This window comes from Pelobates fuscus, chromosome 3 (assembly GCF_036172605.1).
Source record: "Pelobates fuscus isolate aPelFus1 chromosome 3, aPelFus1.pri, whole genome shotgun sequence".
Lineage (NCBI taxonomy): Eukaryota > Metazoa > Chordata > Amphibia > Anura > Pelobatidae > Pelobates > Pelobates fuscus.
This window is the reverse complement of record NC_086319.1, coordinates 421,496,316-421,521,248: the sequence shown is the minus strand read 5'-3', so window position 1 is coordinate 421,521,248 and position 24,933 is coordinate 421,496,316. Positions and strand designations below refer to the sequence as shown.

At 48.3% G+C, this 24,933-nt stretch overlaps 1 long non-coding RNA gene across 1 annotated transcript; it reads right to left on the bottom strand.

Moving 5' to 3' along the window:
- Nucleotides 1-2,479: 2,479 nt before the first annotated feature.
- LOC134601563 (uncharacterized) lies at nt 2,480-11,544 on the bottom strand. The gene is made up of 3 exons (XR_010090412.1): nt 11,440-11,544; nt 6,005-6,097; nt 2,480-2,653 (listed from the first exon to the last, which is right to left on the bottom strand). It is a non-coding gene; the product is annotated as an uncharacterized LOC134601563 (long non-coding RNA).
- Between the last annotated feature and the right edge of the window lie 13,389 nt (nt 11,545-24,933).

Sequence of the window (24,933 nt, the reverse complement as noted above, 5' to 3'; positions counted from 1 at the left end):
ATCTTCCAGCCGTCTGGGTTTATTATTAGGGCCCTGTGTAGGAGTGCTCATAGTCCCCCCCCCCCCCTTCACATGGAATCTTCCAGCCGTCTGGGTTTATTATTAGGGCCCTGTGTAGGAGTGCTCATAGTCCCCCCCCCTTCACATGGAATCTTCCAGCCGTCTGGGTTTATTATTAGGGCCCTGTGTAGGAGTGCTCATAGTCCCCCCCCCCTTTACATGGAATCTTCCAGCCGTCTGGGTTTATTATTAGGGCCCTGTGTAGGAGTGCTCATAGTCGTCCCCCCCCCCTTCACATGGAATCTTCCAGCCGTCTGGGTTTATTATTAGGGCCCTGTGTAGGAGAGCTCATAGTCCCCCCCCCCCCCCCCCCCTCACATGGAATCTTCCAGCTGTCTGGGCTTATTATTAGGGCCCCGTGTAGGAGTGCTCATAGTCCCCCCCCCCCCTTTACATGGAATCTTCCAGCCGTCTGGGTTTATTATTAGGGCCCCGTGTAGGAGTGCTCATAGTCCCCCCCCCCCCCCCTTTACATGGAATCTTCCAGCCATCTGGGTTTATTATTAGGGCCCTGTGTAGGAGTGCTCATAGTCCCCCCCCCCCCTTCACATGGAATCTTCCAGCCGTCTGGGTTTATTATTAGGGCCCTGTGTGGCAGGGCCGTCTATAATATGATTAGGACCCTGGGCAATGCATTTTCTTGGGCCCCCTGGGCCCTGCCCCTCCTATCCCTCCCCCCCAATTACGCCCAATGCGCCATCACACTGACAGACGTACTGGCACATACAGACAGACAGACATTAAAACATTAACAGATACACACTGACACACAAATATATACTGGCAGACATACTGACACACACACACAGACATACATACACACACAGACACATACACTGGCAGATATACTGACACACACAGACACATACACTGACAGATGTATTGACACACACAGGCATACTGACACACACACAGGCATACTGACACACACACAGGCATACTGACATACACATAGACACACGTACTGGCACATACACACAGACAGACATTAAAACATTCACAGATACATACTGACACACACATACACTGACACACAAATATATACTGACACACACACAGACATGCATACATACACACACACAGGCACATACACTGACAGATATACTGACACACACAGACACATACACTGACAGACGTATTGACACACAAACACACACAGACACATACACTGACAGATATACTGACACAGACACATACACTGACAGACGTATTGACACACACACACACACACACAGACAGACATACACACACAGACACATACACTGACAGATATACTGACACACAGACACATACACTGACAGACGTATTGACACACACAGACATACATACACACAGACACATACACTGACAGACGTATTGACACACACAGACATACATACACACACTGACAGATATACTGACCAAGCACATACACTGACAGATATACTGACACACACAGACACATACACTGACACACACAGACACATACACTGACAGAAGTATTGACACACACACACAGGCATACTGACACACACACAGGCATACTGACATACACATAGACAGACATACTGACACACACAGGCCTGCTGACATACACACACACATACAGACACACACAGACATACTGACACACACAGACATACTTACACACACAGACATACTTACACACAAGCATACATTTAGCCACCCTCCAGGTTCTTACCTTTTCCTGGAGGGTGGTTTCCCTGTGGTCCAGTGGCAGGCTGAGGCAGATGGGAGTTCTCCTCTGGAACTCCCCTCCCTGCCATTCTCCTCCCTCGCGGCTGTGCTCTCCGTCGGGAGGTAGTGACGTCACTTCCTCCCAGCCGGTACAGGAAGGGGCCCGGTCGCGCTGTTTAAGCGTCACAGCGCCAGACCGGGCCCCTGCTCACACATGCTCTCCGGGTGGCCCTTAGTGCATAAGCCACCCGGGGAGCCTCCACAGCGTGCGGGCCGGTGCAGCTCTGTGCAGCCGCACCGCTGGGTCCAAGGGAGGTTGCGCAAGTCGCGGGGCCCACGGGGCAGCTGCTCTGGGCCCCCCAGGAGCAACTGGGCCCGGGGCAGCTGCCCCGTTTGCCCCGCGTTAAAGACGGCCCTGTGTGTAGGAGTGCTCATAGTCCCCCCCCCCCCCCTTCACATGGAATCTTCCAGCCGTCTGGGTTTGTTATTAGGGCCCCGTGTAGGAGTGCGAATAGTCCCCCCACCCCCACCCCCTTCACATGGAATCTTCCAGCCGTCTGGGCTTGTTATTAGGGCCCTGTGTAGGAGAGCGAATAGTTTGACAATTTCCAATTTAAGAACAAAGTAGCCGCACTGGAATTATAACTAGGATAATTTTTTCAGTTTGGCTACTTTGGCCTGAAATTTGGAATTCACTTTGAACTCCCAACAAATCTCACGTTAGTAAATAACTCTGATCATATCAACGTGTGAAAATCCTACACAAAGTGATTGTACGAGTTTTAATGTCTTTTAGAAGTTGTTTTAGCAGAACGCACAAACAGATCAAAGGTTTCCAGCCCTGACATCACAGCGGCGGCACTCGGTTAAACGCTTGTGATAGGACACTCAGCCGGCTCTGAAACTGTTCCCAAACCTGGAGAGACAAAACAGAAATGCATGTCACCCTATGAAGAGGGACAGACTCATAGCGCCCCCTGTCTGTGTCACTGTGTCACCCTGCAGGGGGAGGGACAGACTCATAGCGCCCCCTGTCTGTGTCACTGTGTCACCCTATGAAGAGGGACAGACTCATAGCGCCCCCTGTCTGTGTCACTGTGTCACCCTGCGGGGGGAGGGACAGACACATAGCGCCCCCTGTCTGTGTCACTGTGTCACCCTGCAGGGGGAGGGACAGACTCATAGCGCCCCCTGTCTGTGTCACTGTGTCACCCGGCGGGGGAGGGACAGTCTCATAGCGCCCCCTGTCTGTGTCACTGTGTCACCCTGCAGGGGGAGGGACAGACTCATAGCTCCCCGTCTGTGTCACTGTGTCACCCGGCGGGGGAGGGACAGTCTCATAGCGCCCCCTGTCTGTGTCACTGTGTCACCCTGCAGGGGGAGGGACAGACTCATAGCTCCCCCTGTCTGTGTCACTGTGTCACCCTGCGCGGGAAGGGACAGACACATAGCGCCCCCTGTCTGTGTCCCTGTGTCACCCTGCGGGGGGGAGGGACAGACTCATAGCACCCCCTGTCTGTGTCACTGTGTCACCCTGCAGGGGGAGGGACAGACTCATAGCGCCCCCTATCTGTGTCACTGTGTCACCCTGCAGGGGGAGGGACAGACTCATAGCGCCCCCTGTGTGTGTCACTGTGTCACCCTGCGGGGGGAGGGACAGTCTCATAGCGCCCCCTGTCTGTGTCACTGTGTCACCCTGCAGGGGGAGGGACAGACTCATAGCGCCCCCTGTCTGTGTCACCCTGCAGGGGGAGGGACAGACTCATAGCGCCCCCTGTCTGTGTCACTGTGTCACCCTGCAGGGGGAGGGACAGACTCATAGCGCCCCCTGTCTGTGTCACTGTGTCACCCTGCAAAGTAGGAAAAGATTCATAGCACCCCCTGTCTGTGTCACTGTGTCACCCTGCCGGAGGAGGGACAGACTCATAGCGCCCCCTGTCTGTGTCACTCTGCGGGGGAGGGACAGACTCATAGCGCCCCCTGTCTGTGTCACCCTGCAGGGGAGGGACAGACTCATAGCGCCCCGTGTCTGTGTCACCCTGTGAAGAGGGACAGAATAATAGCGTCTCCTGTCTGTGTCACTGCGTCACCCTGCAGGGGGAGGGAAAGACTCATAGCGCCCCCTGTCTGTGTTACTGTGTCACCCTGTAGGAGGAGGGACAGACTCATAGCGCCCCCTGTCTGTGTCACTGTGTCACCCTGCGGGGGGAGGGACAGACTCATAGCGCCCCCTATCTGTGTCACTGTGTCACCCTGCAGGGGGAGGGACAGACTCATAGCGCCCCCTGTGTGTGTCACTGTGTCACCCTGCAGGGGGAGGGACAGACTCATAGCACCCCCTGTCTGTGTCACTGTGTCACCCTGCACGAGGGACAGACTCATAGCGCCCCCTGTGTGTGTCACTGTGTCACCCTGCAGGGGGAGGGACAGCCTCATAGCGCCCCCTGTCTGTGTCACTGTGTCACCCTGCAGGGGGAGGGACAGACTCATAGCGCCCCCTGTCTGTGTCACTGTGTCACCCTGCGGGGGGAGGGACAGACACATAGCGCCCCGTCTGTGTCCCTGTGTCACCCAGCGGGGGGAGGGACAGACTCATAGCGCCCCCTGTCTGTGTCACTGTGTCACCCTGCAGGGGGAGGGACAGACTCATAGCGCCCCCTGTCTGTGTCACTGTGTCACCCTGCAGGGGGAGGGACAGACTCATAGCGCCCCCTGTCTGTGTCACCCTGCAAGGGGAGGGAAAGATTCATAGCGCCCCCTGTCTGTGTCACTGTGTCACCCTGCAGGGGGAGGGACAGACTCATAGCGCCCCCTGTCTGTGTCACTGTGTCACCCTGCAGGGGGAGGGACAGACTCATAGCGCCCCCTGTCTGTGTCACTGTGTCACCCTGCAAGGGGAGGGAAAGATTCATAGCGCCCCCTGTCTGTGTCACTGTGTCACCCTGCCGGAGGAGGGACAGACTCATAGCGCCCCCTGTCTGTGTCACCCTGCGGGGGAGGGACAGACTCATAGCGCCCCGTGTCTGTGTCACCCTGTGAAGAGGGACAGAATAATAGCGTCTCCTGTCTGTGTCACTGTGTCACCCTGCAGGGGGAGGGAAAGACTCATAGCGCCCCCTGTCTGTGTCACTGTGTCACCCTGTAGGAGGAGGGACAGACTCATAGCGCCCCCTGTCTGTGTCACCCTGCGGGGGAGGGACAGACTCATAGCGCCCCGTGTCTGTGTCACCCTGTGAAGAGGGACAGAATAATAGCGTCTCCTGTCTGTGTCACTGTGTCACCCTGCAGGGGGAGGGAAAGACTCATAGCGCCCCCTATCTGTGTCACTGTGTCACCCTGCAGGGGGAGGGACAGACACATAGCGCCCCCTGTCTGTGTCCCGGTGTCACCCTGCGGGGGGGAGGGACAGACTCATAGCGCCCCCTGTCTGTGTCACTGTGTCACCCTGCAAGGGGAGGGAAAGATTCATAGCGCCCCCTGTCTATGTCACTGTGTCACCCTGCCGGAGGAGGGACAGACTCATAGCGCCCCCTGTCTGTGTCACTGTGTCACCCTGCAGGGGAGGGACAGACTCATAGCGCCCCCTGTCTGTGTCACCCTGCGGGGGAGGGACAGACTCATAGCGCCCCGTGTCTGTGTCACCCTGTGAAGAGGGACAGAATAATAGCGTCTCCTGTCTGTGTCACTGTGTCACCCTGTAGGAGGAGGGACAGACTCATAGCGCCCCCTGTCTGTGTCACTGTGTCACCCTGCGGGGTAGGGACAGACTCATAGTGCCCCCTGTCTGTGTCACCTTGCGGGGTAGGGACAGACTCATATTGCCCCCTGTCTGTGTCACCATGCAGGAGGAGGGACAGACTCCTAGCGTCCCCTGTCTCTGTCACCCTGCGGGGGAGGGACAGACTCATAGCGCCCCCTGTCTGTGTCACTGTGTCAGTCTGCAGGGGGAGGGACAGACTCATAGCGCCCCCTGTTTGTGTCACTGTGTCAGTCTGCAGGGGGAGGGACAGACTCATAGCACCCCCTGTCTCTGTCATTGTGTCACCCTGCAGGGGGAGGGACAGACTCATAGCGCCCCCTGTCTGTGTCACTGTGTCATCCTGCAGGGGGAGGGACAGACTCGTAGCGCCCCCTGTCTGTTTCACTGTGTCACCCTGCAGGGGGAGGGACAGACTCATAGCGCCCCTTATCTCACTATATTAATCGGCTGACTTACAGAACCCCCTGTCTATTTCACTCTGTCGGAGGAGAGACTGACTCATGATACCTGTGTAAGTTTCTCAATATTCCCGGTTCTCTCAGCCCACACTGATAAATTCTTGTTAAGTTGACATAGCAGTTCTGTAGCCTCCAGGAGATCCTGCGGAGACAGGAGACATGTTACTTGCTAATTCTGTACTACAGTGAGGCTGAGCTGTCTGTAGATTGCGGACAGAGACTGTAGCGGAGCGCTAGTCCTAGTCCTCCGTTGGTTACTCCAATATGCGCTCAGGAACAAGTAGAATACTCCAAGAATCTCCCACCACCTCCCCAGCAACTGGACGACACTCAGCTCTGGGGGTATAACTGATTTTAATGGAGCGACACACGGCCTTTTATGAGAATCCCCATGCAAGTGGTTTCCAAACACATATTCCAGGGGCATTTCCCACTGGACCTGAGAGTAGACTGAGACAAAATATACAACATAATTACATTAGTTCTCAGGTACAGGACATGTGTAATACTACTCACCCGAAAACATACAGTTCCCCACAAAAGCACTCAGATCCCACACAAGTTGCCTGTCCAAAAAGGTTCAATGAAATGTCTCTTTCGGGAGTATAAAATAGGCGAAATACAAGACATGAACTTGTTCATGCAGACATTGTTGATGTGTCTCTTGTTCGGGAGTTTGCTCCCACCGAACGCCACTCTGTTCGTCGGAATCCCCACGAACATAACATAGGATGGAAGTCCCAGCGGTGTTCGCGCCATCAAGTGTCTAATTTTAGTGCCATGCACTTGAAGGACCAAACACTGCTGTCTCTGTTCGTGACTAAAGATGGCCACCGCCACGCGTTCGCTCATACAAACAGCGGCCACCCAGCCAACCCACTTGGAATGTTTAGGTTATTAAGTTATTGTTGGTGGAGGTGTGAACAGGGGTTATTGGGGTTAATAAGTGGCACACTCTACATATGGGTGTTCTGGTGTTCGGTAATTTGTTCGGTTGTCGACCAAGATGTGGTATTAGACGGGGTGGCTGCTGTTTTACCGAACGCCCAGACGAACAGGGAAAAGAATAAGAGGCACCAGGGACTGGTGGCACAAAATATAGGAAATAACAGGGGGGGACAAGGTACGGACAGCCCATAGCAGGAATAAGGGTGACAGTCTAGGGTCCATTCCGGTATAGAGACAATGACACATTTCAGTCCCAATCAACGAATATGATGTAATTATAATCACAATAATAAATCTGACTGAATTAAATAATAATAATAAATATGACAGGCTGTCACATTTTTGTGTCAAGTAAAGTAAAGCATGTGTGTACACACAGTTATAGTGATATTGAGCTGTATGTATTGGTGTACACACCGTTATAGTGATGTTGAGCTGTACGTATTGGTGTACACACAGTTATAGTGATGTTGAGCTGTACTTATTGGTGTACACACAGTTATAGTGATGTTGAGCTGTACGTATTGGTGTACACACAGTTATAGTGATGTTGAACTGTACGTATTGGTGTACACACAGTTATAGTGATGTTGAGCTGTACGTATTGGTGTACACACAGTTATAGTGATGTTGAGCTGTACTTATTGGTGTACACACAGTTATAGTGATATTGAGTTGTATGTATTGGTGTACACACAGTTATAGTGATGTTGAGTTGTATGTATTGGTGTACACACAGTTATAGTGATATTGAGTTGTACGTATTGGTGTACACACAGTTATAGTGATATTGAGTTGTATGTATTGGTGTACACACAGTTATAGTGATATTGAGTTGTATGTATTGGTGTACACACAGTTATAGTGATATTGAGTTGTATGTATTGGTGTACACACAGTTATAGTGATATTGAGTTGTACGTATTGGTGTACACACAGTTATAGTGATATTGAGTTGTATTATTGGTGTACACACAGTTATAGTGATATTGAGTTGTATGTATTGGTGTACACACAGTTATAGTGATATTGAGTTGTATGTATTGGTGTACACACAGTTATAGTGATATTGAGTTGTATGTATTGGTGTACACACAGTTATAGTGATATTGAGTTGTACGTATTGGTGTACACACAGTTATAGTGATATTGACTTGTATGTATTGGTGTACACACAGTTATAGTGATGTTGAGCTGTACGTATTGGTGTACACACAGTTATAGTGATGTTGAGCTGTACTTATTGGTGTACACACAGTTATAGTGATATTGAGTTGTATGTATTGGTGTACACACAGTTATAGTGATGTTGAGCTGTTCGTATTGGTGTACACACAGTTATAGTGATGTTGAGCTGTTCGTATTGGTGTACACACAGTTATAGAGATATTGAGTTGTATGTATGTACAGTGTAGCGGAATGGGCTTCACCACAATACCTTCCTTATGCTAAGGGTTGTCCACCCACCCTATCTGTTACTGTATTTCAGTTACTTGCCCTTTTGGTTACATGAGGAAACAAATAATCTAATATTAACTCTTGGTCGTCTGGTTGTTTGGTAATAATCCTATTTCAACTATTTTACACCATATTGTTACACAAACAAACAAACTACTGAACAACCAGGCCACCCAGGAGAGGAGCGTGGCATCAATTGACCTTCCTAACTGTGTTCACACTGCTTTAATTGCCAACCGCACGAACTAACTGGGTGTTCCCTGGGTGGCTGCTCTTCGTCATACGAACACGTGGCGGCGGCCATCTTAACATACGAATTGCACCAGCGGTGTTTGGTTGTCGAGTGTCTGGAATCCAAATCGGACATGCAACGGCACGAACACAGCAGAGACTTCCATCCTTGCATAAGTTCGTGGGAACTCAAGGGAACAGAGCGGCGTTCGGTAAAAAGAACCATCCGAATAGAGGAAATTAAACGAACGAAGACACAAACATTCTGTTGTATATTTTCATGCATTTCAACCTCCCGGACGGAGACCGACCGCACACCCAAAACTCATGGAACTATTCTCGGCTTACACCTCGTGTGCGATCGGTAAAACCAAGACCTCCATAAAACTTTCGAACCCCTGAACCGATCTGGGTGACTTTTCAGTATGTTGCTCCCCCAGATAGGGGCTATCAAGGGATGCTGGAATTGTGAATGTAGGATATGTTTGTGTGGTGTTTCCAGAAAAGTATGATTTTTCTGTTTTGGGATAATTGAGTTAATACAGTAATTAACTCAACTATCCCCTGAGCAGAGGGGAGGGATTGTATGTAGTGTATGGGAGTGTCATGTGACTTAACTCTGTTTTTACTGGTTGATGTATATTTTTATCGGTGCCTCACAAGGGCCACCTGGGTGGTAACCTTTGGGGCAATACCTGCAAAAAAGGCCAGCATGGCCATTAAAGGATCAGTTCTGCTCCTAATACTGAGTGTCGTCCAGTTATTGGGAAGGGTGATGGGATATTCGTGTAGCATCTTGTTTTTGTGCCTGCTGCCTTAAGGTTTCCTGTTCATTACCGAGTAGCCTATTGGAGTAACCAGCGGAGAAGCCCTGCTACCACTGCTCTCCGCTACACACAGTTATAGTGATGTTGAGCTGTACGTATTGGTGCACACACGGTTATAGTGATGTTGAGCTGTACGTATTGGTGTACACACATGCAGTGTCCTGTAATTTGAAACATGTATCCCCGCTGCCAGCTGTCGTAGGGCAGTGAGAGACAGATACATACAACGCAGACTGTATTTATGAATTAATACGGTATTATCTCTAGCACAATCTGGCTGTCTCTGCGCGCTATGTAAAGCGGTATCTATGGGCTGATATAGAATATCAACAAGAGGAACTACATTAGATAAATTATATATAGGTCGATGTGTTCTTTAATTCTAAGATATTTCCTACACTTTACATCATGCTCGATACGGGACAATCTTAGACCATGGTTTCACACTGCACTCTGCCATCTCACCACCAGGGGTGAAATTTTTACAGTTCCTGGGATTATTGGGAGTTCCTTAGTAGGAGATAAACTAGATTTATAGCACAGTGAATAAAGAGTGTATAGAGCTCTATATATAGTGTATAAAGGGTGTATAGAGCTCTACATACAATGAATAAAGGGTGTATAGCGCTCTATAGTGTATAAAGGGTGTATAGAGCTCTACATACAATGAATTAAGGATGTATAGAGCTCTATAGTGTGTAAAGGGTGTTTAGGGCTCTATATATAGTGTGTAAAGGGTGTTTAGAGGTCTATATAGTGTGTAAAGGGTGTATAAAGCTCCATATATAGAGTGTTAGAGTGTTTAGAGCTCTATATATAGTGTGTAAAGGGTGTTTAGAGGTCTATATAGTGTGTAAAGGGTGTTTAGAGGTCTATATAGTGTGTAAAGGGTGTTTAGAGCTCTATATAGTGTGTAAATTGTGTTTAGATCTCTATATAGTGTGTAAAGGGTGTTTAGCGCTCTATATATAGTATAGAAAGGGTGTACAGAGCTCTATATATAGTATAGAAAGGGTGTTTAGAGCTCTATATATAGTATATAAAGGGTGTATAGAGCTTTATATATAGTGTGTAAAAGGTGTATAGAGCTCTATATATAGTGTGTAAAGGGTGTTTAGAGCTCTATATATAGTATATAAAGGGTGTATAGAGCTCTATATATAGTGTGTAAAGGGTGTATAGAGCTCTATATATAGTGTGTAAAGGGTGTTTAGAGGTCTATATAGTGTGTAAAGGGTGTATAAAGCTCCATATATAGAGTGTTTAGAGCTCTATATATAGTGTGTAAAGGGTGTTTAGAGCTCTATATATCGTATATAAAGGGTGTATAGAGCTCTATATATAGTGTGTAAATTGTGTTTAGATCTCTATATAGTGGGCAAAGGGTGTATAGAGCTTTATATAGTATGTCAAGGGTGTTTAGAGCTCTATAGTGTGTGAAGAGTGTATAGAGCTCTATAGTGGGTAAATTGTGTTTAGATCTCGATATTGTGTGTAAAGAGTGTATAGAGCTCTCTATATAGTATATAAATGGTATTTAGAGCTCTATATATAGTATATAAAGGGTGTATAGATCTCTATAGTGTGTAAAGGGTGTTTAGAGCTCTATATATAGGATATAAATGGTATTTAGAGCTCTATATATAGTATATAAAGGGTGTATAGATCTCTATAGTGTGTAAAGGGTGTTTAGAGCTCTATATATAGGATATAAATGGTGTTTAGAGCTCTATATATAGTGTGTAAAGGTTGTATAGAGCTCTCTATAGTATATAAATGGTGTTTGGAGCTCTATATTGTATATAAAGGGTGTAGAGCTCTATAGTGTGTAAAGGGTGTATAGAGCTCTATAGTGTGTAAAGGGTGTTTAGAGCTATATAGTGCGTAAATGGTGTTTAGAGCTCTATATATAGTATATAAATGGTATATAGAGCTCTATGTATAAAGTTCTACACGCAAGGTGTATAGAGTTCTACACGCAGGGTGTATAGAGTTCTACACGCAGGGTGTATAGAGTCACCTCGCAAATCTTTTCGCTGTGAATCTCCCGCAACTTCTCAAACTCCACGCGCTCCATCTTCCCGCCACCGGAAACTACAACTCCCGGTCTCCACTGCGACCGGAAACTACAACTCCCGGCCTCCACCGCGACCAGAAACTACAACTGAGCAACAAACTTCAAATCCCATCATGCTCCACGCCACCTTAACTCCCAGCATACCTTGTTTTAGGAAACTACAATTCTAATCATGCTTTGCGGCCAGTGAAAGACTGAGTTCCACCAATCACAGAGTGAGCAATCTGCCAGCTGGACTCACTGGTTTCCATGGAGACAGCACCACCTGTACCCCCCCCCAACCCCGATACGTATTATATATCTCTGTATAACGACCCCGATACGTATTATATATCTCTGTATAACGACCCCGATACGTATTATATATCTCTGTATAACGGCCCCGATACGTATTATATATCTCTGTATAACGGCCCCCGATACGTATTATATATCTCTGTATAACGACCCCGATACGTATTATATATCTCTGTATAACGACCCCGATACGTATTATATATCTCTGTATAACGGCCCCGATACGTATTATATATCTCTGTATAACGACCCCGATACGTATTATATATCTCTGTATAACGACCCCGATACGTATTATATATCTCTGTATAACGGCCCCGATACGTATTATATATCTCTGTATAACGACCCCCGATACGTATTATATATCTCTGTATAACGACCCCGATACGTATTATATATCTCTGTATAACGACCCCGATACGTATTATATATCTCTGTATAACGACCCCCGATACGTATTATATATCTCTGTATAACGACCCCGATACGTATTATATATCTCTGTATAACGGCCCCGATACGTATTATATATCTCTGTATAACGACCCCCGATACGCATTATATATCTCTGTATAACGACCCCGATACGTATTATATAGCTCTGTATAACGACCCCGATACGTATTATATATCTCTGTATAACGGCCCCGATACGTATTATATATCTCTGTATAACGGCCCCGATACGTATTATATATCTCTGTATAACGACCCCCGATACGCATTATATATCTCTGTATAACGACCCCGATACGTATTATATATCTCTGTATAACGACCCCGATACGTATTATATATCTCTGTATAACGGCCCCGATACGTATTATATATCTCTGTATAACGGCCCCGATACGTATTATATATCTCTGTATAACGACCCCGATACGCATTATATATCTCTGTATAACCCCCGATACGTATTATATATCTCTGTATAACGGCCCCGATACGTATTATATATCTCTGTATAACGGCCCCGATACGCATTATATATCTCTGTATAACGACCCCGATACGTATTATATATCTCTGTATAACGGCCCCGATACGTATTATATATCTCTGTATAACGACCCCGATACGTATTATATATCTCTGTATAACGACCCCGATACGTATTATATATCTCTGTATAACGGCCCCGATACGCATTATATATCTCTGTATAACGACCCCGATACGTATTATATATCTCTGTATAACGGCCCCGATACGTATTATATATCTCTGTATAACGGCCCCGATACGCATTATATATCTCTGTATAACGACCCCGATACGTATTATATATCTCTGTATAACGGCCCCGATAGTATTATATATCTCTGTATAACGGCCCCGATACGTATTATATATCTCTGTATAACGACCCCGATACGTATTATATATCTCTGTATAACGGCCCCGATACGCATTATATATCTCTGTATAACGACCCCGATACGTATTATATATCTCTGTATAACGACCCCGATACGTATTATATATCTCTGTATAACGACCCCGATACGTATTATATATCTCTGTATAACGGCCCCGATACGCATTATATATCTCTGTATAACGACCCCGATACGTATTATATATCTCTGTATAACGACCCCGATACGTATTATATATCTCTGTATAACGACCCCGATACGTATTATATATCTCTGTATAACGGCCCCGATACGTATTATATATCTCTGTATAACGACCCCGATACGTATTATATATCTCTGTATAACGGCCCCCGATACGTATTATATATCTCTGTATAACGACCCCGATACGTATTATATATCTCTGTATAACGACCCCGATACATATTATATATCTCTGTATAACGGCCCCGATACGTATTATATATCTCTGTATAACGACCCCGATACGTATTATATATCTCTGTATAACGACCCCGATACGTATTATATATCTCTGTATAACGACCCCCGATACGTATTATATTTCTCTGTATAACGACCCCCGATACGTTTTATATATCTCTGTATAATGACCCCGATACGTATTATATATCTCTGTATAACGACCCCGATACGTATTATATATCTCTGTATAACGGCCCCGATACGTATTATATATCTCTGTATAACGACCCCGATACGTATTATATATCTCTGTATAACGACCCCGATACGTATTATATACCTCTGTATAATGGCCCCCGATACGTATTATATATCTCTGTATAACGGCCCCGATACGTATTATATATCTCTGTATAACGACCCCGATACGTATTATATATCTCTGTATAACGGCCCCGATACGTATTATATATCTCTGTATAACGGCCCCGATACGTATTATATATCTCTGTAGCTATCTGGGGTAGCATAGTTTAAACAGTAAAGTACCGAATGGACCGGTGTTCGGATAATTGACTGCAGGTAGGAGAAGGGAGGTCGGCGGCTCAGCGGTGTTCGTGACTAACAGTCCGCAGAAAGGCACGAACCAGCCTTTCTGCAGGGAAAAAGAACAGTGTTAAACATGGGGCCATAGTCTAAAGGGAGCAGGTGAGCAACCAGGCTCCTCCAGTGGCGAGGTTGGTTCCGCCACAGCCTGGAAATATATTCATAAACAGGGCTATCATAGGACACGAGGTCACACATTTAGTCTGGAAGAAAGGAGATTTCATCTAAGGCAAAGAAAAGGTTTTTATACAGTAAGAGCAATAAGGATATGGAATTCTCTGCCTGAAGAGGTGGTTTTGTCAGAGTCACTACAGATGTTTAAACTGCAATTGGATAAATACTTACAAAAATATAACATACAGGGATATAATTTCTAATTAGTGGGGTAATAGCTGCTTGATCCAAGGAGACATCTGACTGCTATTTTGGGGTCAAGAAGGAATTTTTTCCTAGTTTGTGGCAAAATTGGAAGCGCTTCAGACTAGGCTTTTTGCCTTCTTTTGGATCAACAGCAACAACATATGTGAGGAAGGCTGAACTTGATGGACACAAGTCTCTTTTCAGCTATGTAACTATGTAACCCATCTGCGTTGACGTTCTGTTTGCCTGGCCAGTACTTCATGGTAAAATTGTATGGTGTTATCTCCAGCAACTCTGTTCAACCAGATAAGGGGGTTGTGGTCTGTCATCAAAGTGAAGGGACGGCCATAGAGGTTATGGTTGTAACTTTTTTAAAGTCCATACTAGGGCCAGGAATTCTTTCTCCATGGTGGCATAGCTGACTTCACTGGGCAATAGTTTACAGCTGAGATAGTCCACCAGGTGCTCCATCCCGTCGTCCCCCACTTGACTTAGTACGGCTCCCAGCCTAAACATGGAGGCATCTGTTTGGGCAAGAAACGTTTTAGTATGGTTTAGGGCGGCCAACACAGGTGCCTCACTCAGTGCAGTCTTGAGCTTCTGGAAAGCTGCCGCGCACTCTGGAGACCACACTACATTTCTGGGAAGGGACTTTTTAGTCAGGTTGGTGAGGGGTTTGGCCAGGGCACTATACTTAGGGACAAATTTGTGGTAATGGCCCGCAGTTCCTGTGGCAGCCACCCCGAAAGAGCAGGGGTTTCCACCTCCAGAGATGTTCTTTCCCCCTAGTATGAGTAGTGCAGAAATGTTCCCAAGCAGAAATCCAAGTGGTAAAGAAGCAGGTATAGCAGTTCCCTACAAGCACGAGACGAGGCTCTATGTTGAGGGTGAAGCTGAACTGGTTTAATGGGCAATTTCACAGCTGGCTTCATATACAAGTCCCCATGTAAGGGGTTTCTCCTTACATATTCCAAGGGCATTCCCCACTGGACCAGAGAGTAGACTGCAGAAAAGTATATACATAATTACATCATCTCTCAGGTCCAGGACATACAGTATTCAAACACCCCAAAACACATAATTAACAGTGTGGTACCCCCCTAAATACTATATCCCCAGATCTGAGCCCCAACATATCCGAAATTAAACTGAATATGTATGGAGCTCGAAGTCTCAGTGGTGTTCGTGCCGTCGAGTGGCAGATTTTAGTTCCATACACTCGACGACCAAACACCGCTGGCCACGTTTGTGAAATAAAATGGCCACCACCTCGCGTTCGACCATACAAACGACGGCCACCCAGCCGACCACTTAGAACGTTGGTAATTGCGGTTTTCTAAAGTGGGAAAAAAGGTCAGCCAGGTTAATGAGCGGCACACTGGGTTGTCAATCCATTCAGTAGATAGTTCGGTATACGAACCAAGTTTTTCAGTCTGTATGGGGTTGTTCATATACCGAACTAAGTAAAAGAAAACGATAATCCATGGACAGGGGATCTGTCACAGTGCTCCCTCCATGTGGAACACTCCGGCAGACCCGGCTTGACCCTATTCGGGTCAACTTGTGGATGTCCGGGCTCTTCTTTAGTTGCTGAGCTTGGTTTGTCGAGACAACCCGTCAGCGTTGCCATTTTGTTTACCTGGCCGATATTGGATGGTGAAGTTATAGGGTTGAAGGGCCAAGCTCCACCGCAATAGTCTGCCATTGTCACCTGTTAAGTCACACCAACGGGTTGTGGTCAGTCAGAGTGAATTCCCGGCCATATAGATACAGAGTTAGTTTTTTGAAAGCCCTTACCAAAGCTAGACATTCCTTCTCCACTGTCGCGTAGCTCACCTCTCAGGGTAACAGTTGCCTACTGAGATACGCGACAGGGTGTTTTCCATCTTCTCCCACTTGACTTAGAACTGCACCCAGCCCGACCATGGAAACGTCTGTGTGGACAATAAAGCATTTGTTAGGGACTGGGGCAGCCAATACAGGGGCATGAATTAGCGCTGTCTTTAGGGATTGGAATGCAACTTCACAGGCGAGACCACAGGACCGACCTATGCAAACTTTTCTTGGTCAAGTTAGTCTTGGCTATAGTACTGTAGTCAGGCACAAAACGTCTATAATACCCTGCTGTTCCCAGGAAGGCCAATACTTGGGTCTTAGTGCAAGGAGTGGGCCAATTGGCAACTGCTTCAATCTTAGCAGGTTTGGGTCGTTGCTTCCCACACCCCACCCAGTGTCCCAGGTATTGGACTTCTGCTGTAGCGGAGTGCTAGTTCTAGCAGGGACTCTCCTCCGCTGGTTACTCCCAAGATGCGCTCAGGAAAAAGTAAAATACTCCAAGGGAACAGCCAAATACAGCAAAGTAATCCAAGAATCTCCCACCACCTCCCCAGCAACAGGACGACACTCAGCTCTGGGGGGTAGAACTGATTTTAATGGAGCCACACACAGCCTTTTATGAGAATCTCCATACATGGGGTTTCCAATGACATATTCCAGGGGCATTCCCCACTGGACGAGAGAGTAGACAGACAAAATATACAACATAATTACATTAACTTTCAGGTCTGGGACATGTACAATATTCATCACCCCAAATATAAATTTCCCCACAAGTCCTATATCCCCGGATAGCCTGGGTCTGAGCTCCCAATATATCCAAAAAGCGCTCAGATCCCACAAACGCAGCCGAAACGCCACCGGGGTATAGTTTAGACAGATCGCACACGAGGAGCCTGCCAAAAAGGTTCTATGAAATTAGGCTGTGCGGTCGGTCTCTTTCGGGAGTATAAAATACATGGAAAAACTAATAGAAAACTGTTCATGTGTATGTTCATTATGGGTATCTGGTTCGGGAGTTTACTCCCCCCGAACGCCACTCTGTTCGCTTGAATCTCCACAAATATAACAGAAGGTTGAAGTTCCAGCAGTGTTTGCGCTGGCGAGTGGCGTTTTTTAGCTCCATACACTCGATGACCAAACACCGCTGTCTTTGTATTTCAAGATGGTCGCCACCACGTGTTCGCACATACGGCGGCCACCCAGTCGACTGCTTGGAACTTTCATGTAATTGCGGTTTGTGGAGGTGTGAACAGGGATTATTGGTGTGTTCGGTACTTTGTTCGGTTGTCGACTAGGACGGTGGTAGTAGGCCATTAGAATGGTATTGACCAAATGGCCAGGCGACAAATGGGAAAAACCATGATAATCCTCAGTAATTTAGTGGGCGTGTGTGGGAGTTTCTGTGAGCGTGTATACTGTATCCTTGAAAAAGTACAATAAGAGCACACAGAGAGGATAGAGAGTGAAAGAACCCTCTACCACTCCGTGAGACAGTAGTGCAGCGCTATATAATTAAATAAACTCACCCTATTCGAGTTAGTTGGTGTGGCAAAACTAGCCACTTCTGGACTGTAGTTATTAAAGGTTGTCCGTAGGCTGAATATGTACTGTGTATTTTAACCTGTGTATGTACCGTATTGTGGCCGTTCGCATGCTGGCCGCCGTATGCAGCCAGCGCACCAAGCATTCATACGACGAAACACGGCTATCCTGGCCGTTCGCCGTGCGAATACGGACTCCCCAGGTCGACCACACATTCCCAAGTCGTGTGGTACCAATTCACCAATTGCAACATTGTTGCAATCGGTAATTAAGGGTTCTCCGAGGTGGCCGTCGATCCACTACCGACCATGCGGCGGTCGGCCATCTTGGATCCTTTGTCCCTGCAGCGGTGTTCGGTCGTCGAGAGCCTGGAACTGAAAACGGCTACTCGATGATTTGAACGCCGCTGGACTTCCAGCGCGTTCGGGAGTCCCGCGTTCGGTCCATTGTATGTCCCGTACTTATTCGGTATTTTTAAACTCACTTTAATGTTTTATTGTATTATGTGCGGCGTTCGGTCAATTCAGCTGGGATCGGAGCGGTATTCTCCCAAAGTGTGCGCTCCGACCCCAGCTATCTACCGAACGTTCAACTATTGCAAAGTACCGAATATTGTGTAATTTCTGTATTTTAATGTCAATTGTCGGTTTCGCTGCACGAGGAGATAATCCACTTAGTCGTCCATTTTAGTGGGAGTATCTCTCTCGTGCAGCAAGGCCTGTTGGGAAAGTCACAGTGCATGGTGGGAGAAATCCCCTGGAATTACTGTCTGGAAACCCCTTGCATGGGGAACTGTATAAATATACTGCCTGTGAATAAACCGAGTTAGTTGACTCCCAAACTGTGTTTCGTCCGGTTATTGGGAGGATTGGGAATACTGCCTTGCTTTCTACTCTGACTGTGGATTTCCTAGATGTACCAACGGATATCGTATGCTGATACATTGCATTCCGTTACAATTGGTGGCAAGCGACGGGATCCGAACCTTACAGCCGAAAAAGCAGCGTTCGTGGAAACTGGAACGACCGAACAAGGAAAGCAAGGGCAATTCGTATGGAGATTGATTATACCATACTAAAACGACAAACTTTAAAAGAGCTACTGGAAGCCAGGGGTAAGATAGCCAGCAACAAGTCTAAGGCTGTGCTGATCGCTGAACTGATGGAGGGAGACAGAGCCCGCAGCGCTACACCCCCACCAGCCAAGGAAGAGACCCCATTCCAAAAAGAGCTGCGAACCAGGTTGGAGTTTTTACCGCAACCAGTACCGCTGGAAATACTGACCGTGATGGTATCAGATGTACAGGATTATCTGATGGCGACCAGCACACCAGCAACCCCGCCTAGGGCAGAGTCTGTTACTGCCTCCACCTACGGACAGGTCAAACCCAAAGTCCCACATCACGCCTTTAAAGCGTTTTGTGAAGAAAAGGACGAAATCGATGGGTATTTGCAGGACTTTGAGCGGCTGTGCGATCTGCACGATTTGGAGCCCGCAGTATGGGTGCCGCTGCTGGCAGGCAAATTATCGGGTAGGGCAGCTGAAGCCTACCGTGCTGTACCCCGAGAGGACAGTAAGGATTACCCTAAAGTAAAGAGGGCAATCTTGGAGAGGTATGCTATTACCCCAGAGGCATACCGGCGGAAATTCCGGGGCTTGCGCAAGCCTGAGAAAGATTCTCATGCAGAATGGGCGCACAAGCTGGACCAAGCATCGCTAGGCTGGATACAGGCCAGCAACGCCACTAACATGGAGGAGTTGAGGCAGTTAATGCTGCTGGAACAATTTTTTAATGGTTTGTCCCCAGAAGCACAAGAATGGGTGAGAGACCGGAAACCACTCACCCTACCCGAAGCCGCTAAATTGGCGGATCAGCATTTTGATGCCAGGAGACATCACGGGGCCCAAAATAAGGCTCTCCCTCGGATTACAGGGCCACCCAATAATTTTACCCCTACCGGCCCCACCGCACCCCTGCACAGGCCGGCACTGAATACTCCACCAGCCCCCTCCCGATACAACGGCAGGGCTAACATTCAGTGTCACACCTGCAAGCAGTGGGGGCACATTTCCCGAGAGTGCACCCAAAACCGGAGCCGGCAAGCTTGGAATCAGGTGCGACAAAATTTGGCACCCAGGGCTGCTGCGCACCATTATCAGGTAGCACCCGCCACCCAAGACGTGCTGAGCGCTCAAATTGAGGAGCCTCTAGGGGTGCTGCACGAAGTCATGTCAGTCCGAGCCACCGACAACCGACAGCACCATCGGCAGCTAGTGACCCTGGAGGGAAAGGAGGTGCAAGGGCTCCGGGATTCGGGAGCCACTTTAACTTTGGTTGCACCACATTTGGTACCAGGCGCAACCCACACTGGCGGCTCCGTGGCAGTACGGGTGGCCGGGGGAGCAGTATACCGGCTGCCTACTGCCAAAGTTCATTTGGATTGGGGTGTGGGAGAGGGGACCGTAGAAGTAGGGCTGATGCAGAATTTACCTGCCGATGTTGTACTGGGGAATGACTTGGGCCAAATGACTTCCGCTTTTATTCCCCAGACTCCGTACCAGGAGGCCCTTCCCGTAACTACCCGGCAACAGGCTCGCACCACGGCTACACCAACGCACTCTGAGGCTCAGGTAAGAGACCATGTTCCCCAACTGACCCCCATGTCCTGGGATACCCCGACTACCTTTGAAGTCCAGACCGATCCCACTCTCCAAATATATAGGGACCGGGCACAAACCGACCAAGCAGGGTTAGAGGGGGAGCGGTTCATCTGGGAGAGAGAGCTGCTATACCGTGTCACGGCCAAAGATGTGGGGGGGTCTGTCACCTTAACTAATAAGCAACTAGTGGTACCCCAGAAGTATAGACAGGAGCTGCTGCGAATTTCTCATGACATCCCCTTGTCAGGACACTTAGGGATGACCCGTACCCGGTACCGTTTGACCCATGCCTTCTTCTGGCCCGGGATCTCTCAGGACGTGCGCCAATATTGCACCTCCTGCGACGTCTGCCAGCGGGTAGGTAAGCGAGGGGATCGCCACAAAGCCAGACTATGCCCCCTGCCCATCATAGCCGAACCCTTCAGCCGAGTAGCAGTGGATATCGTAGGACCCCTGCCAAAACCCAGCCCCTCTGGCAAGAGGTATATCCTAACTGTAGTGGACTACGCCACCAGATACCCCGAAGCCGTGGCCCTCTCTAATATTCACGCTGAGACCGTAGCCGAAGCATTAATGAAGGTATTTTCCCGAGTAGGTTTTCCCCAAGAGATAATCTCGGACCGAGGTACCCAATTTACGGCCGAAGTTACTCAACATATGTGGAAGGTGTGTGGCATTAAGCCAATCGTTAATTCCGCCTACCACCGCCAGTCCAATGGACTATGTGAGCGGTTCAACGGGACGCTGAAGCAGATGCTTCGGACGTTCGGGGAAACCCACAAGGACTGGGAGAGGTTTCTGCCTCACCTACTCTTTGCCTATAGAGAGGTCCCCCAGGAGTCGACAGGCTTCTCCCCGTTTGAGCTATTGTTTGGGAGGAGGGTGCGAGGACCCTTGAACTTGATTAGGGAACACTGGGAGGGAGAGAGTACCACCAGCGAAACCCCTATCGTGTCATACGTCCTGGAGTTCCGGGACCGTCTGGAGGCGCTGACTCAGGCTGTACACACCAACCTCCAGGCGGCCCAGCAACGCCAGCGACGCTGGTACGATAGAGGAGCCAGAGACCGCAGCTTTCAGGTGGGACAGAAGGTTTTGATCTTAAAACCCGTCCGCACAGATAAGCTGCAGGCCATCTGGCAAGGCCCATACCAGGTAGTGGAGCAGCGATGCGACACTACCTATGTGATCGGCCCCTGCTCAGGGGTAGGGAAGAGACGCATGCTTCACGTGAACATGCTCAAGCCCTACCATGAGAGGATAGAGGATGTGACGGCAATCTGTGCCTCCTCCTTAGAGGATCAGGAAAATCTACCCTTACCCGACCTACTAGAACCCGAGGAGCAGATAGAGCCCTCCCGGGGAGTTCAGCTGGGGGAGCGGCTAAGCCCCCAGGAGCGTGCCCAGGTACAGGCGCTGATTGTCGCCAAGGGGACTACCTTCTCCAATTTACCTGGATACACTCCGCTAGCCACCCACCGAGTGGAGACCCCGGGGCAGCTCCCTATGCGCCAGGCTCCATATCGGGTTCCAGAATCCGTCCGTACCCATATGAAAGCCGAGCTAGACGAAATGTTGCAGCTAGGGGTTATCGAACCCTCCGATAGCCCCTGGGCATCGCCGGTAGTCCTGGTACCTAAAAAGGATGGCACCACCCGATTCTGTGTTGACTACCGGAGCCTAAATGACAAGACGGTGTCTGACGCCTACCCGATGCCCCGGATAGACGAGCTGTTAGACAAGATGGCACGGGGCCAGTATCTCACCACCATTGACTTGTGTAAGGGATACTGGCAAATTCCCCTAGCCGATGATGCCATCCCTAAGTCGGCGTTTGTCACTCCGTTTGGCCTGTACCAGTTCAAGGTCATGCCTTTCGGAATGAAAAACGCTCCGGCTACCTTTCAGCGGATGGTAGATCGGCTACTGGATGGTTTTCAGGAGTATGCCTGTGCCTATCTCGATGATATAGCCATTTTTAGTCAGACCTGGGAAGACCACATACACCACATAGGGGCGATCCTAGATCGCATTGGGGAGGCTGGGTTAACCCTAAAACCTAGCAAGTGCCACATAGGTATGGCCGAGGTGCAGTATCTGGGCCACCGTGTAGGGTGTGGGCAGCAGAGACCCGAGCCAGCCAAGATTGAGGCCGTAGCCAAGTGGCCTACCCCCAGGACTAAGACCCAGGTGCTGGCGTTCTTAGGGACAGCCGGCTATTACAGAAAATTTGTCCCTGACTATAGCACCCTCGCCAAACCCCTAACCGACCTGACGAAAAAGAACCTTCCCCGACTGGTTGTCTGGGCCCCAGAGTGTGAGCAGGCATTCCAACAACTCAAGACTGCTCTCACCAATGCTCCTGTGTTAACTGCTCCTGATCCAACTAAAAGATTTCTTGTTCACGCAGACGCTTCAATGTTTGGATTGGGGGCAGTACTGAGCCAAGTGGGAGCCGATGGCGGAGAACACCCCGTAGCATATTTAAGCCGCAAATTGCTGCCTCGTGAAGTGAGCTACGCCGCCATCGAGAAAGAATGCCTGGCCGTGGTGTGGGCCCTTAAAAAGTTACAGCCCTATTTGTACGGACAACCTTTTTCCTTACTCACAGATCACAACCCGTTAGTGTGGCTAAACCGTGTGTCTGGAGACAATGCCAGGCTGCTGCGCTGGAGCTTGGCGCTGCAGCCCTTTGACTTTACTATCCATTACCGGCCAGGAAAACAAAACGGTAACGCTGACGGGTTATCTAGACAGACTGAACTCGAGAAGTGATCTGTGAGTACTCTCCCGGACATCCCCAAGCCGATCCGTTGGGATCAGACTGTGTATGCCGGCTTGGTTCTGGGGGAGCATTGTGGCAAAACTAGCCACTTCTGGACTGTAGTTATTAAAGGTTGTCCGTAGGCTGAATATGTACTGTGTATTTTAACCTGTGTATGTACCGTATTGTGGCCGTTCGCATGCTGGCCGCCGTATGCGGCCAGCGCACCAAGCATTCATACGACGAAACACGGCTATCCTGGCCGTTCGCCGTGCGAATACGGACTCCCCAGGTCGACCACACATTCCCAAGTCGTGTGGTACCAATTCACCAATTGCAACATTGTTGCAATCGGTAATTAAGGGTTCTCCGAGGTGGCCGTCGATCCACTACCGACCATGCGGCGGTCGGCCATCTTGGATCCTTTGTCCCTGCAGCGGTGTTCGGTCGTCGAGAGCCTGGAACTGAAAACGGCTACTCGATGATTTGAACGCCGCTGGACTTCCAGCGCGTTCGGGAGTCCCGCGTTCGGTCCATTGTATGTCCCGTACTTATTCGGTATTTTTAAACTCACTTTAATGTTTTATTGTATTATGTGCGGCGTTCGGTCAATTCAGCTGGGATCGGAGCGGTATTCTCCCAAAGTGTGCGCTCCGACCCCAGCTATCTACCGAACGTTCAACTATTGCAAAGTACCGAATATTGTGTAATTTCTGTATTTTAATGTCAATTGTCGGTTTCGCTGCACGAGGAGATAATCCACTTAGTCGTCCATTTTAGTGGGAGTATCTCTCTCGTGCAGCAAGGCCTGTTGGGAAAGTCACAGTGCATGGTGGGAGAAATCCCCTGGAATTACTGTCTGGAAACCCCTTGCATGGGGAACTGTATAAATATACTGCCTGTGAATAAACCGAGTTAGTTGACTCCCAAACTGTGTTTCGTCCGGTTATTGGGAGGATTGGGAATATTGCCTTGCTTTCTACTCTGACTGTGGATTTCCTAGATGTACCAACGGATATCGTATGCTATTACACTGCATTCCGTTACAGTTGGGTAGTTCGACTAGGTCACATATATTTACATGTAAAAAAACAAATAAAGACTGTATAGGGCAGAGTTGTTTCAACCAGTGGGTAGAATTAAATGTAAAATAACAAACTCACATGCTTATGAGCCTTTTTTTAGAAATAGGCTCTAAACTCCTCAGCAAGTATGTTTTAGGGTAACATACACCCCCCTCCCCCCCTTTTGGATCTTCTCAGAGGTTGTGCTTCCAATGTGTATTATAAGAAAAGGAGACACAAAGGGGTATATACTCTAAGTGAGATCTGTAAGTGCAGAGCAAAGTTGTAGAAATTACAGAATATGCTCACCTGGCTCAGAGCCTTCCAAAACTGGCTCTGAGTATATGAATTTTGTGTCAAATATAGGGTGACAACTCCCTTTGGAACCTGGGCAACACTGAAGACTGGATCCAGTTGTTTGGTAAAAAATGCACAAGAAAGTGCTAGTTTAATGAAGTTAAAAATAAACACAATAAAATTCAAATAAAAA